We start from the raw sequence: 15,700 nt of genomic DNA, 5'->3' as shown, positions 1-15,700 counted from the left end.
CGCGGGCCGGCAGAGGACCGAGCGCGGGCGGACCCCTCAGAGGCTCATCGCTGCGGCGGCGGCGGCAGCGGCGGCGGCTTTGTGGGTCGCAGACTCCGCTCGGCTCCCCGGGCCGTCGCGCCGCGGCCCTTTCATCTGCTCCACGTGAGGGGTTATCCCCGCCCCGGCAGCGCCGTGACCCGCTCTCCCCTCCCTCCCCGCGCTCGGCCGCCGCCGCCTGAGGGAGCAGGAGGGCGGGGCAGGCGCGCCTGCGGCGGGGGGCGGGGTTACATGATGGTCACGCCCCCGTCTTAACTCCGCCCTAGCCTCCACCTACTCGCTCCGCATCCGCCCCGCCCCTCGTCCTCGCCCCGCCCCGGCCTCAGAGTGTACCCCGCCCCTCATCTTCGCCCCGCCCCTGCCGTGTTCGCGTTCCACCTCTCATCCTCGCTCCGCCTCCATCCTCATCCACGCCTCGACCCTCTTCCTCGCTCCGCCCCCACCCTATCCACGCTCCGCCCCTCTTCCTCGCCCCGCCCCGGCCTCAGAGTGTACCCCGCCCCTCATCTTCGCCCCGCCCCCGCCGTGTTCACGTTCCACCTCTCATCCTCGCTCCGCCTCCATCCTCATCCACGTCCCGCCCCTCGCCCTCGCTCCGCCCTCGCCCTCGCTCCGCCCCTCACCTCCGTGCTCCGCCCTCGGCGGCGGACATTTCTACTCTCAATGCCTGAGTTCGGAGGAAACCCGGGCTGAAACCTGTTCTCTGGTTGCAGGCCCAGTCCCCGTGCATGAGATAGGACGGCTGCGCAACTGGGATGTGCAAGGTCTGGTCCTTACCGGATTCCTTATTCCCTGCCCTACTCCCGTTTCCAGGGAGCTGGGTGCCAGCACCAGGCTCGTCACCCCCAAACCCACCTGCAGGATGGAACTGGAAAGATCATCTGCTGGCGGGGCCACCGCAGCTTGACATTGCTGTGGTGTGCCGGGTTCTTGTACCAGTGCCTCCTAAACATAGTTCTCCATGTGGACTGGAGGAACAGAAAGACCTTGAGGACCTTGTGGATCACAGCGATTCCTGATTAATTTCCCAAATACCCGTGATTAAAACTCTGGATACCCAGCCACTGAAAAGATAAACTTTAATTGCCTTAGAAACCAAAGTCACTGCCATCTCAGTGGAACAGTGACCCTTCATTGGGCTTCCCAGACTATGTAACTTGCTCTTTTCTCCTGCAGGGCGATGGATTCCAACCATCAGCAAGTTATGGACTTTGCCAGCTGAACTCCTACCTCTTTCTTCAGCCCTCTATGGGAATCGAACCCCTGAAGAGGCCAGATTCAATTCCATGGCGTCTTCCTTCTCAGGCCATGATGGCTTTGTTCAGGTATTTGGAAATATTGTATTAGGATCATCAGCTTCTTCTTGGTAATACACCTAAAATAGGAAAAAATAATAAATCAAAAACAAAAACTTTATTAAGAATTTTCTTGGGTGAGCGACTTAAACAGGTTACGTTTTAAAATAGAGGAAAAGAGATCTTCAGAATATGGAGTGAAATATCCACCCAAAAAAAAAAAATCCCATAGATCTGTGTGAATACATCTGGGCTACCCAGAATTTCTACATCTGAGGATGATGTCTCTGTAGCTTCTGTAAAACTTCCTAATAGTGTCACCTGCGACACCTCATGCAACCTTATGAAGCCAGGAGTCCCCTGACCCCCATGTTATCTCCATTAAGAGTCAGTCACCAATGCAATCTAAGATACTTGGCACTGGTTAAAAGTCAAAGTCACAAACAACTGATGAATGAATAAATTTAAATGCAGCATATCCACACAAATGCAAAAATTCAGCAACAAGGGTGAGTTTTGAAAATAGGTGGCACAAAGAGGTAACTTGCTTGACTGCGAATCCAAAGGTTCAAAGTTTGAGTCCATCTAGAGGTGCCTCAGAAGAAAGGCCTGGAGACCTTCTAGAAAAATCAGTCTTTAAAAACCCTGCAGAGCCAATTCTACTTTGACATGCATGAGGCCTTCTAGAGTTGGCATCAAAGGCAACTTGTTGTGGTTTAAGGGAAAGAAATCAGGTACAAAAGACTAGGTATTTTTTTTTTAGCCCAAGGAAGCGTGACATGTCCAGAATACGCATATCCCTACAGAGAAAAAAATAGATCAATGGGTAATGTTGTTGTTGGGTGTTATCAAGTTGGCTGTAATTCATAGCAACTCTATGAACAACAGATGTGAACCTTCCCTAAACCTGTGCCATAAGGATTCCATCTATATGCTCAAGCCAAGCAGGGACTGAGGAGTGACTGTTAGTGGCTTTTCTTTTTTTTCTTATTGTGTACCATCGAGTCAAATCCAACTGACACAGGAGAAGATTGTCCCTCTTTTTCCAGAATAGCATCCAGTTGATTCAAACCATGCACTTTTGGGATTATAGCACAGCTTTTTACCACTAGGCCACCAGAGCTCCTTTAGTGGCTTGCTTGTTTGTTTGTTGTTTTTTTTTTACAGTGATGAAAATGTTCTGCATTGAGGTGGTGGTGATGGTTGCACCACTCTGTTAATGTACTAACACCACTGAACTGTAGACTAAACCATAAAGGTAAACTGTGTGCTATGCGGACTATATCTTAATAAAGCTATTTGAAAAAAAAAAAAACAACCCAAGATCATTGCTCTTGTTAGGTGCCTTCAAGTGGAGTATGACCCATAATGACCCCATGAACAACAGATCTAAACCTAGTCCTATCCTGTGCCATCCTTATACTTCCTGACACACTCCAGCCCATTGCAGCAGTCACTGTGTCAAATCACCTAGTCGAGGGTCTTTTCTAGATCCCATCCCACACTCCACACATACACAGCAGAGAACCAGCTCCTAAATGACCTGTCTTCTTCATTGACTTGGCCTAGGAGCTGTTTAGTAAGAGCTTTCCTATCAGCGAATATCATTATTGTTGTGTACCATTGAGTTAAAATCAACCCATTGCTGACCCTCTGGGGTTTTCAGAAGCAGTTTAATCACACAGGAGGAGATTGCCCATCTTTCTTCTGTCGAGCAGTTGGTAGATTTGAACCACATGCCTTCAGGATTGCAGTGGCACTTCTTGCCACTAAGCCAATACACAGGATAGCTGTGTAAAGATAACATCTCTGCCCTTTAAAGTCCTAGCTTAAACCTCAGGCATTCCGTGATGCCTCCTCTGACTGTTACTGGGTGACTTCAACTCTGCCAGTTGAAACTCTGCCCTATAGGGTTCTCTTGGGTGTAATCTTTATGGAAGCAAATTGCCAAGTCTCTCTCCCATGAAGCCACTGGGTGGATTTGAATCATCAACCTTTTTTTTTCTTTTTTATTTTGTTAAGCAGCCTAGCAGTTAACCATTTGCATGACCAAGGCTTCTTCTCCCATGACTACCTGGTTGAAAATTGTGTGTCCCTTTCACCCACTCCTAATCTCCCTTAGTTGTTGCTATGTGCTGTCAAGTTGAAACTGACTCACAGCTGACGCTCCAGCAGGTTTTCAGAGTGAATAAACAGCATGAGAGGAGATTGCTCATCTGTCTCCAAGGGAGCAACTTGTGGATTCAGACTGCATGCCTTCGAGTTGACAGCACAATCCCTTACCACTTGGGGCTAGAACTCCACTCTACTGGCTTTTTGGTTTTGTTAGGGACTGCTAAGAGAATTAACAGGTTCGTCCTGGAGAGGGTGAGACCAGGTTGCTTCTTGGAGGCAAGGATTCTGAGGCTCCGTCTGACATACTTTGGGCATGTTACAAGGAGGGACCAGTCCTTGGAGAGGAACATCATGCTTGGAAGGGTGGAGGGACAGTGCAAGAGAGAAAGACCCTTGATGAGGTGGATTGATTCAGTGACTCGGGTAATGGGGGGGTAGGAGTGCCAGAGACAATAAGATTGGCTCAGGATAGAGCAGGGTTCATGGCTATTGTACATAGGGTTGCTATGAGTGGTAAGCAACTCGAGGGCACATAACAACAGCAACAACAACTTGAGCAATACCATTCAGTCCTATGAATTTTTTCTATGAATTGAGGTGGACTTCATGATGGTAGGTTTGGCTTTTTAAAAAACAAACAAACAAAACCCACACAATAATAGTTTGTTTCAAAATAAAAAAAAAGAGTTTGTTTCTTTATTGTTCTCTGTCCTCTGCACCACACACATAACGCACCGGAGAACCAGCCCCTGAGTGACCAGGACCTCTGTCTTGTTCATTGACTCAGCAGAGGCTGCCTTGGACTAGTGTGTTCAGTAAATATTTGTTGCATGAATGAATGACTCACCGACATGCACCACTCCCATCCTGCATACATTTAGGGCAGCTATTTAGGAGCAGTTTGGGCTTCGTGGGCCCAAAATAAAAATCTGAGCATAGGGAAGTGTGTGACAGTTCTTCCCTCAGGAACTGCCATGAAAACCCAGGAAAGGATCACTATCATTTCAATTTGCTAGAAGCCAGTTAAAAGCAAAATATAGTAGATGAGAAAGAGGGGTGATAAGATTTCTCTCTTTAGCAGCTGTTTTAGAGGCTGTTTTAAAAATGGAGATGGTTACTAAATGCAGCAAACTTCACCACAGACAAGCAATAAAGGGGATTGAGACATTAATTTCAAAGACACAATAAGACACATCAGCCCAGGACAAGGATGGGATCAAGTGATAGAAACAGAGAAGTGAGCCCTCTCTATTACCTCAAAGGGCACCCTCCCTAGTGGAACATCCTGGATATAACTTATCAGCTCATATGAGAATACCTGAGAATGTATCAGCGTCTGGTCAGGCCACCCAATCTTTTGGCAAATAGAGCTGATTTAGGCCCCAAGGCCACATAAAGCTACAGGAATGGTATACTGTCTAAGGTCTACCTCTATAGCTGAATGAGAAAGCTCTGTGATTTCAAACCCATAAAGAGACAATTGATGCTAAATTAAAACAGATGGGCATATCCATTGCAGCATTGTTTTGTGCGGTTTTAAAAAAAATTTTATTGGCTTGCATAAAATCATTCATATACATTATGTTTCTCTCATTTATATTGTTTTATACAATCATCCACATTTATAAAATTACTGTGGAACTGTTTTTAATGACAAAAGACAGAAAACAACCTAAATGTCCTTATGAGGAGGGGATCAGCTACACAAAATTTCATTTAAAACCAGTATTTATGAGGTTATATGAACTTTGTAAGTAAACCAGTATAAGATAAAAATTTTTTTGTTTAAAAAAAAAAAAACAGCCCAAATAACAACAACGTTATATTCCCAGCTGGGAATATATCATTGAACAAGAAAAATCTTATAAGATTATCATTCAAACTGGAGAAATAAACAAGAAAAATAAATAAGTCAAAATTTTGTGCTCTATGTGAGATGCTAAAAGATGCTGCCCTGGATGTGCTCACCAAGTTGTGCCAAGAAATCTGGAGAACAACCACTTGGCCAATTGACTGGAAGAGATCTATATTTGTTCCTATTCCAAAGAAGGGTGACCCAACAGAGTGTGGAAACTACAGAACAATATCATTGATTTCACATGCAAGCAAGATTCTACTGAAGATTATCCGAAAACGACTGGAACAGCACATCAGCAGTGAAATGCCAGAAGTCCAGGCTGGGTTTAGAAGGGGTCGTGTACTAGGGATATTGTAGCTGATGTTAGATGGATCTTAGCTGAAAGCAGGGAATACTAGAAGAATGTCTATCTGCGTTTCATTGATTATGCAAAGGCATTTGACTGTGTGGATCATAACAAACTGTGGCTGACTCTGAGAAGAATGGGAATCCCAGAACATTTAATCGTGCTAATGCGAAACCTGTACTTGGATCAAGAAGCAGTTGTCAGAACAGAGCAGGGTAACACTGCATGGTTCAAAATTGGGAAGGGTGTACGCCAGGGATGTGTCCTGTCTCCATACCTTTTCAACCTGTATGCAGAGCAGATTATCCGAGAGGCTGGGCTCTATGAGGAGAAGTGTGACGTCAGGATTGGTGGAAGATCTATTAACAATCTGCGTTATGCAGATGGTACAACCCTGCTTGCTGAAACTGAGGAGGACCTCATGCACTTGCTGCAGAGGGTCAAGGACTGCAGCCTTCGGTATGGACTGAGGCTCAATGTCAAGAAGACAAAGATTCTCACCACTGGACCAATTGGTAGCATCAGGATGGATGGCGAAGAGATTGAGATTGTTCACAGCTTCAGTTTGCTCAGCTCCACGGTCAACACTGTTGACACCAGCAGCCAAGAAATAAAATAAACATATTGCGATGGGAAAGTCTGCTGTTAGGGACCTCTCTAAAGTACTCAAGAGCAACGGTGTCTCTCTGAAGACTAAGGTGCACTTGATACAGGCCATGGTCTTTGCAATCACTTGTTATGCATCAGAGAGTTGGACAATAACTAGGGAGGACAGAAGGAGATTTGATGCCTTTGAGCTGTGGTGCTGGAGAAGAGTATTGAGGGTACCATGGACTGCCAAGAAAACAAACAGATTCAACCTGGAGAGGGTTAAACCAAGCTACTCCTTGGAGGCAAGGATTCTGAGGCTTCGTCTGACATACTTTGGACATGTTGTAAGGAGGGACAGGTCCTTGGAGAGGGACATCATGCTTGGGAGGGTGGAGGGTCAGCACAAGAGGGGAAGACCCTCTATGAGGTGGATTGATTCAGTTACTGGGGTAATTGGGATGGGTGTGTCAGAGGCAGTGCAATTGGCACAGGATAGAGCAGGGTTTACGGCTGTTGTACATAGGGTCGCTATGAGTCGTAAACTACTCAACGGCACATAACAACAACAACATGTGAGATGCAATTTGCTACCTTTGAACAAAAATATTTGATAAACCACTGACTGATTCTTTTTAAGCTCTTCTTTAACTCCTTAAAGGTTTGGTGTTTGTTTGGTTTTTTTTATGTACCTTTCTTTTTTTAAAATTGTGATTTTAACTAAAGAATACAGAAATGTATTTTTTTAAAAAAACAGAATAAATATTTATGAGGTTAAAAATCTTTTGTTGACTATAGATATTCCCTATGTTGTTGTTTGTTGTTATGTGGCATCAAGTCATCTGTGACTCACAGCAACTCTATGTGCAACAGCTCTGAAGCCTGTCCTGTCCTGAGTCAATCTCACTGACTCTGACACACCTGCCCCCATTGCCCCAGTTATTGTATCAATCCATCTCATCTGGGGTCTTCCTCTCCTGTGCTGTCCCTACACCCTTTCAAGCATGATGTCCTTCTCCATGGCCATGTGTCCAAAGTATGTGAAATGGAGCTTCAAAATCATAGCCTTCAAGGAGAAATTTGGTTTTACTGTCTCCAAACTTACTTGTTTTCTTGGTGGTTTATGGTATGTTCAAGCTCTTCTCCAGCACCACCGCTCAAAGGCATCGATTCTTCTTCTGTCATCCTTAGTCACTGTCCAGCTCTCTGATGCATAGCAAGTAATTGTGAAGACCATGGCCTGAAGCAGGCGCATGTTAGTCTCTAGACTGACATTGTTTCTCAGTACTCTGGAGAGGTCCCCAACAGCAGATTTTCTTAGTGAAATTCGTCTTTTGATTTTCCTGACTGCTGGTGCCAGGAGTGTTTTATATCATCAATAAAAGGAATGAAAATAGTATCTATGTGAGCTTATATGGAATGATCCCCAGTTACCATTATCAGGTGCTGGCGAGTTAACTGACACTCATAACAACCCTAAGAACAACAGATGGAAGCACTGTCCTATCTTGCACCATCTTCATAATCTCCACAATATCTATATTAATATTGTTGTTGTTCGGTGCTGTAACTCAAGTACAACTCATAGCGACTCTGAACAACAGATCTGAACCCTGTCGTATCCTGTTTCATCCTCACTTCCTAACACATTAGAGCTCATTCCAGCAGTCACTGTCAATCCACTTGCTTGAGGGTCTTCCTCTGCTTTGCTGTCCCCCCACCTTCCCAAGCATGTCCCTCTCCAAAATATTTGAGATGAAGCTTTATCCTCCAAGGAGCACTCCGGCTGCACCTTCTCCCAGACATATATCTATTTGTGTTGTTAGGTGCCTTCAATTCAACTATGACTAATAGTGACTCTATGATCAACAGACCTGAACCTGGCTCTTTTCTGTATCATCCTCACCCTCTCTGCTGTGCTCAAGTCCACTGTTAACTGTCACTATGTCACTCCAGCTTGGTGAAGGCCTTCCTTGCTTCCTCTGACCCTCTCTGCCTTTCATAGCATGATATGTTTGGGGTTCCCCCCCAAGGATTGGCACCTCGTGATAACACACCCAAAGTTTGTGAAATGAAGTGTCACCATCCTTGCCTCTAAGGAGCACCTTGGCTGCACTTCCTACAATATAGACTTGTTTGTTCTTTTGGAAAACCATGGGATCTTCAGCACTTTTCTCCAACACCACAGCTCAAAGGTAGCAATTCTTCTTCTGTCACTCTTAGTCGTTGTTCACTTATCAGATGCCTAGGAAGCAAGTGAGAAAACCATGGCTTGACTCAGGCCTACCCTTGTCTTTCAATTGAGAGAGTGGTTTACAATATATATTGCAACATGAAAAAGTTGTGTATGTTGTATGCATTGTAGACTGGTGTACAAAAAAAAATACATTGAACTCCTTACCTCATGTACCTTTGGTTTTTGTTGTTGTTTTTCTTGTTGTGTACCATCAAATTGGATCCTACTGGCACAGGAGATTGTCCGTCCTTCTCCAGCGGAGCATCTGGTCAATTCCAACTGCGAACATTCAGGATTGCAGCACAGCATCTCCAGTATCTTTGAATGTGACCTTGTTTGGAAATAGAGTCTTTGAAGATGGTATCTGTTAGCATAAGATCATTCTGGAATGGGTGGATCCTAAGGCGGTTTGTTGAACACCATCTAGTCTGAACCGACTCATAGCTGACCCTCCAGTGAGTTTTCAGAGACAGTTAATCGTACAAGAAGAGACTGCCCATCCTTCTCCCCGGGAGCAGCTGGTGGATTCGAAACGTGTGCCTTCATGATTGCAGTGCAGATTCTTACCACTAGGCCACTGGAGCTCCTAATATGAGTGCAGATGTCCTGATGGAAGAGGAGAAGAAAAAACACGAGGATAGATGGAAGTAGAGATGGACTTAGAGGCTGCAGCTCCAAACCAAAGAGTGCCTGGGGCTACCAGAAGCAGGAGACAAGAAAGAATCCTTTATACCTAAAGCTGGTGAAAAATCTTGACCTTACTGACACCCTGAATTGGACTTTCAGCCTCCAAAATAGTGAGACAATATGTTTCTGTCATTTTAAACCATCTACATTGTGCTTCTTTGTTTCAGCTGCCTCAGGAAGCTAATACATACTGCTACAATGAGAGTAGGAGATACCTCAAGGCTTGCAAGCTCTGTGGATGGAAGGGGATCCGGGAAGCAAATTATTGCCTCCAGAGATGCATGCAGGTGATGGAGGTTAGACAAAGGCAGAAGCCCTACTTTTCACTGTCTATCTTTGGAACCTAATAATTTTTGCACTGTGTTGTTGTTATGTGCCATCAAGTCGCCTGCGACTCATAGCGACCCTATGTACAACAGCCCTAAACTCTGCTCTACCAATCGCACTGCCTCTGACACACCCATTCCAATTACCCCAGTCACTGAATCAATCTACCTCATAGAGGGTCTTCCCCCTTGCACTGTCCTGCCACCCTCCCAAGCATGATGTCTCTCTCCAAAGACCTCTCCCTCCTTACAACATGTCCAAAGCATGTCAGACGAAGCCTCAGAATACTTGCCTCTAAGGAGCAGCCTGGTTTAACCCTCTCCAGGATGAATCTGTTTGTCTTCTTGGCAGTCCATGGTACCCTCAATACTCTTCTCCAGCACCACAGCTCAAAGGCATCAATTCTCCTTCTATCCTCCTTACGCTGTGTACCTATTCAAAATTAATAAAGAGAAGAAATTAACCTGCTGGATGAGTAGATGATGGCATTGTTTTTCTAGATGCAAGAATAATCATTCAACAAACTTCATGCATGTCATAACAGGTCCCTGAGAGGAGCAGTTGGTTGGCTGTCAACTATAATCCTAAAGGTTGCCGGTTCGTATCCACACAGCAGTGTCATGGGGTGGGCGGGGTGGGCGGGAAGGAGGTCTGGAGATTTGTATACATAAAGATTACACCAAGAAACCCTATGGAGCAGTTCTCTAACTTATGAGGATAGGTTTGAGGGCAGGATTTGTGTACAACTGGAATAGGGATTCAACAGCAATCACAAAGTCATTGCCATAGAATTAGAACCGACTCATAGTTGGCCCTTCAGTGAATTTTTAAAGGCTGTATGGCACTGGGGATGATTGTCCATCTTTCTACCACAGAGCAAATGGTGAATTTGAACAGTCTATCTTTGGGTTGAAAGCACAACTCCCTGCTTACTAGGCCATTAAAGTCCCTCTAAAAAAGTTTGTTGTTGTTGTGAGCCATAGAGTTGGAACTGATCCATAGCTGACCTTTCAGGGGCAGTAAATCACACCAGAGGAGATTACTCATCCTTCTCTTGCACAGTAGTGGTTGGATTCAAACCGTGTGCCACTGGGATTGCAGTGCAGCTTCTTTACCACTAGGCCACCAGAGCACCCTTCTAAAACAGGATTAGTCTATAGTTAGTTATATGAAATGGCAATATTGGAAGCAATGAAGTACGATGTTTTTTTAACTTCTCTTGATTATTTAAAAATGAAAATATGGATTGCCCAGTCATTTGTGCAAGTAGCTGGCAGAATAATGAGGGCCTCTTCTTTCCTTCCTTTCACAGACAAAGATTATAACAATTGGTAAAAGATTATAAAGTAGGACAGATACGCATTAACTATTAAAAAAAAACCAAAACAAACACAACTTTGTAAAGCCTGAACCTCCTCTTGAAGATGATTCAAACTTAAGACATGCTTGCTAGCCTGATTCCACAGTACTTATATCTATTTCGGGACACTTGCATTCATTGTATTTAAACATCCTATAATTCTCTTGAAAAGGACAATAGATGTCAGACAGACAAGTAGCAGCACTTCTTCCCAAACTCTTAGAAATCCCTCTTGGGTCTTTGAAGTACACCATCAATCCACCTCCACGTTGAGCCTGGAGGCAGAAGGCCAAGCTGGGCCCCGCCCATCAGTAGTTTAAACCCTGCTTCAACCTGCCCCTGATTTGCAGTGGCCACGGAACTGGGAGTCACAAACTCAAACAGTGCTCCAGGGGCTGGCAGGGAATGGGGTTGAGGGAAGAGGCCAGGTGTAAGAAAAAAGAACAGGCAAGTGGGATGTTAAAAGGCACTGGGCCTCAGGTGTTAATATGCAGGGAATGATGACCTGGGGACCCCCTCACCTGTCTAATTCTGACATATAGTTGCTGTGGGTAACAAGAGCCTAGAATCCACAGAACCTCTGATTTTGTTTTAAAAAAACTCCAACCAACCAACAACAAAACAATGCCATTTTCTTTGTAATGTTGTTGTTAAGTGCGGTCGAGTAGTAGGCAACTCATAGCGACCCTATGAACAAAAGTCCTGGACACCTGTATAACTTTCGTCCTTTCTCCAGGTTCATAGGGTTTCCAGAGGCAGGCTATTATGGAAGTGGAGGCCACTCCTGCTTCCAAGTTTGTTTTAATCGGGGAGCTTCACCAAACATTGTCCACCGTGAATAACCATTCTCGCATTAGACAAGACACATCAGTGTCACCATGTTCAGCTTCACAGCAACGAGTTATTTCTGTACAGCAAGTGGACACACCAGGGCTATAGGACCTAGAAGAATGTTTCACCAAAAACAATTAAAGACAGGCCTGAGGGCTGCAGATTAGAGTTACCCACCTTTGGCTTGGGAGCATGACTTTCCATCCAATAAGCCAACTGATCTCTCTCTATGCTGTTTCTTTATTCTAATATCCCCTGTTTTTTTAAAAAAAATTTCTATTTCGTATGTAGGAGTTACAAGCTCTGGTGGCACAGTCCACAGGGAGTTGCATTGCTAACGGAAAGGTCAAGTCTCTCCTGTAGGTCAGATTCCCCATCCATTCTAAGGGGAAAAGATGGGTAATCTCCCTCCCTGCAATTTATAACCTTGGAAACCCAATAGATGATCATAGGTGAGTTGGTTCCAACTCAATGGCAATGAGTTATATATATGTTATTGTTTGTTGTTACGTGCTGTCGAGTTGCTTGTGACTCATAGTGACCCCATCAAGTACAACAGCCCTGAAACCTGCTCTATCCTGTGCCAACCTTATTGTCTCTGACAATACTGCCATCATTACCCCAGTAACTGAGTCAATCCATCTCATTGAGTTCTTCCTCTTTTGTACTCTCCCTCTACCATTTCAAGAATAATGTCTCTCTCCAAGGACTGATCCCTCCTTGCAACATGCCCAAAGTATGTTAGACGAAGCCTCAGAATCCTTGCCTCCAAGGAGCAGCCTTGTTTCACCCTCTCCAGGATGATCCTGTTTGATCTCCTAGCAGTCCATGGTACATTCAACACGCTTCTCCAGCACCACAGCTCAAAGACATCCATTTTCCTTCTATCATGCCTAATTACTGTCCAGCTTTCTGACACACAGCAAGTAATTGCAAAGACTATGGCCTGAATCAGGTGCACCTTAGTCTCCAGACTGACATTATTGCTCTTCAGTACTCTGGAGAAGTCCCTGACAACAGATTTTCCCAATGCAATTCATCTTTTTATTTTGTGGCTTTACATATAGATATAGTTTAAGTGTGTGTGTATTTATAATTTGTGTGAAAGTTTACAAAGACGATTGATTTTCATTCAACCAGTCATACATATTTTGTTTTATAACATTAATACACTCAATGAAAACGAACTTTCCCCACTTTTCCCCTATAATGCTCATATCCATTAATCTTTCTATTTTATTCCTTCCTGTCCTCTGGGCTTTTTCCTTGGGCAAAACTGCTATTTTGACCTTTATGGTTGATTATTTTAAGGAGCGAGGGCCTCACTGGTGATACTCATCACATTATAGACCTGCCAATTGTTTGACTGAAACAATGAGGGAGTATTGAGGGGGTATGTGTTGTTCCAGGTTCAAAGGTTGACCTAGGACCACAGTCATTCTATCAGTCACTAAGGGAGCAGTAAGCCTAGGCTCTTTTTGGTTTTTAGTTTTGTTCCACACTTTCCTCCACTCTAACCAAGATCTCCTACTCGAATTCCTTTTAAATAGGTTAGCATGGTGACTGAGCACTAAGTTCTTCTGGTCTCTGGGTGGTGGAAGTTGAGATTTGAACAAATTGTTTTAGAACATCTTTTCTTTTTCTTGTCTCTTCTTTCTGCTGGATAGGGAGAGATCAATAGTTGTACTTAGATGGCTGTGGGCAAGCTTTTAAACCCCTGTCACTACTCATCAAAGTAGACTATAGAACATTGGTTTTGTATATAATATTATGCCAATTAATCTTGATACTCCCCAACCCTTGGTTTTGAAATGTTTGCAATAGATTTAAAAGATGTATATTAGCATATGGGGGAAACTGGGTGGTGCAAACGGTTAGTGTGTTCAGTTGAAAGACTGGAGGTTCAAGTCCACCCAGAGCCACTTTGGAAGAAACCCTTAGAAATCTACTGAAGAAAAGTCAGCAATTGAAAAGTCTAGGGAGCGCATTTCTACTTTGACACACACGGCATGTCACAAAGTCATTGTCTATCACCAGAAAGGCAACCCATTGCCATCGAGTGGAAACTGACTCAGAGATGTCTCTCATTTCAGTTCTTAACATTGTAAATCACAAGAAAGGAGTCTCCTAAGGACCGACTGGTGGATTCAAGTAGCCAGAGAAGTGGCTCACCTCGGGGTGAGCGGTGCAACTCGCTACAGACTACTTCACCTCCAGAGCTACCCCAGTGGTAACTAAAAAAAGACTCCAAAAATGCTGTAGAGTTGGAGCTGATTCATAGCTGACCCTCCACTGGGTTTTCAAAGGCTGTAAGTCTCATGGGAGGAGGCTGTCCATCTTCCTCCCAAGGAGTTTCTGGTAGATTGGAAACTGGCTGCCTCTAGGTTAGCAGTGAAACATCTGTGAACTAAGCCGGCAGAGCTCCAACCACAACTGTTATTGTTGTTGTTGGGTGCTGTGGAGTCACGATTACAACTCACAGCAACCCTATATAATCGGACCTGAGCCCCTGCCCCTGTGTTATCCTCACCATCCCTGGAACACTAGAGCCTACTGTTACAGTCACTGCATCAATCCGTCTCACTGAGGGTCCTCTCCTTGGCTGACCTAGTGTAAGGTCGTGATACACATGGGGTCTGACAAGGTGAATGCTGGCTGGCCCTGAAAAGGAAATTATCAAATGTGGGCTAATAGGTGCAGGAAGAAGAGGAAGCTCCAAGATCTGGAAATATAAATACTGCACTATATATAGGCCACAGTTGTATCTGTTGGCAACGCCCTTTACCGCAAAAGGCACCTGTCTTTAGGATGCAGTATTTAATTATTGTGGAAACTTAAACCACATGCTGCTTTGGCTAAGAAAGACCGATGGAGATGAGGGGGTCATTAGAGTTTTGAAAGATAGACGACTAGCCGGGTTGCATTTACACTGATTATATCTTTACCTGAAGAAAAGAAGACTCAAGAGAAAGCACTAAAAGGAAATGAAAGTCAATTGCTGGCTTTTGTCTAAACTGAGATTGAGGTTGGTCAAGAAACCCAATAGGGAGAAGCAATTGAAAGTCAAAGATAATTTCCTTGTGTTGTTATGTGCCATTGGGTCACCTGCGACTCACAGCGACCCTGTGTACAACAGCCCTAAATCCTGCTCTAGCCTGTGCCAACCCCATTACCACAGTCATTGAACCAATCCGTTTCATTGAGGGTCTTCCTTTCTTGAGCTTCCTTGTGAGAGCCCTATTACCAATCTTCCACAAAGTCTTTTAATATTCAAGAGAACTTGAGAAGAATTTCAAAGTCAGAAATAAAAAATAAAGACTTTTTAATGGATTAATTGCTATTGTTAGGTGTTATTGAATTGACTACAACTCAGAGCGACCTTATGAGCAACAGATCTGAACCCTGCCCTATCCTGTGCCAGCTTTATGATCTCCGATCTGCTTGAGCCCTTTGTTACAGTTACCGTGTCAATCCATCTTGTTGAGGGTCTTTCTCAAATAGACGGATTATTAACATTCAAATTAGAGTGACTTACCATCTCAACTTGAAGGAATTTGGAAAAAACAATTTACAACATAGAAAAAGAGAAAATTATAATCTCCAAATGTAATTTGGGAAAAAAGGAAAAACAAACGGAATTCAGTCAGCTTAATCATTTTAGTGATGAAAGACACTTTGTTATTCCTATTGAAAAGAAGAGCATCTTGAGGGTTACATGGGATTATTATTGTGTACGATTGAGTCAGAACTGTTCCATAATTGACCCTCCAACAGGTTTTCAGAGGCTGTTGTTATTGTTATGTGCCGTCAAGTCACTTGCAACTTATAGCAACCCTATGTACAACAGCCCTAAACTCTGCTCTATCCTGTGCCAATCACACTGCCTCTGACACACCCATCCCACTTACCCCAGTCACTGAATCAATCCACCTCAAAGAGGGTCTTCCTCTCTTGCACTGTCCCTCCACCTTCACAAGCATGATGTCCCTCTCCAAGGACCTGTCTCTCCTTACAACAT

General features: G+C 44.2%; 1 pseudogene; it reads left to right on the top strand.

Annotated features, from left to right (window-relative positions):
* Nucleotides 1-946, top strand: part of LOC102874735 — a 10,581-nt pseudogene extending 9,635 nt beyond the window's left edge.
* The last annotated feature ends 14,754 nt before the right edge of the window (nt 947-15,700 follow it).

The sequence above is a fragment of the Elephantulus edwardii genome, unplaced genomic scaffold (genome assembly GCF_000299155.1).
Source record: "Elephantulus edwardii isolate Elephantulus edwardi_28Jun2011 unplaced genomic scaffold, EleEdw1.0 scaffold00089, whole genome shotgun sequence".
NCBI classification, from domain to species: Eukaryota; Metazoa; Chordata; class Mammalia; order Macroscelidea; family Macroscelididae; genus Elephantulus; species Elephantulus edwardii.
This window is presented reverse-complemented; position numbering and strand designations above follow the sequence as displayed.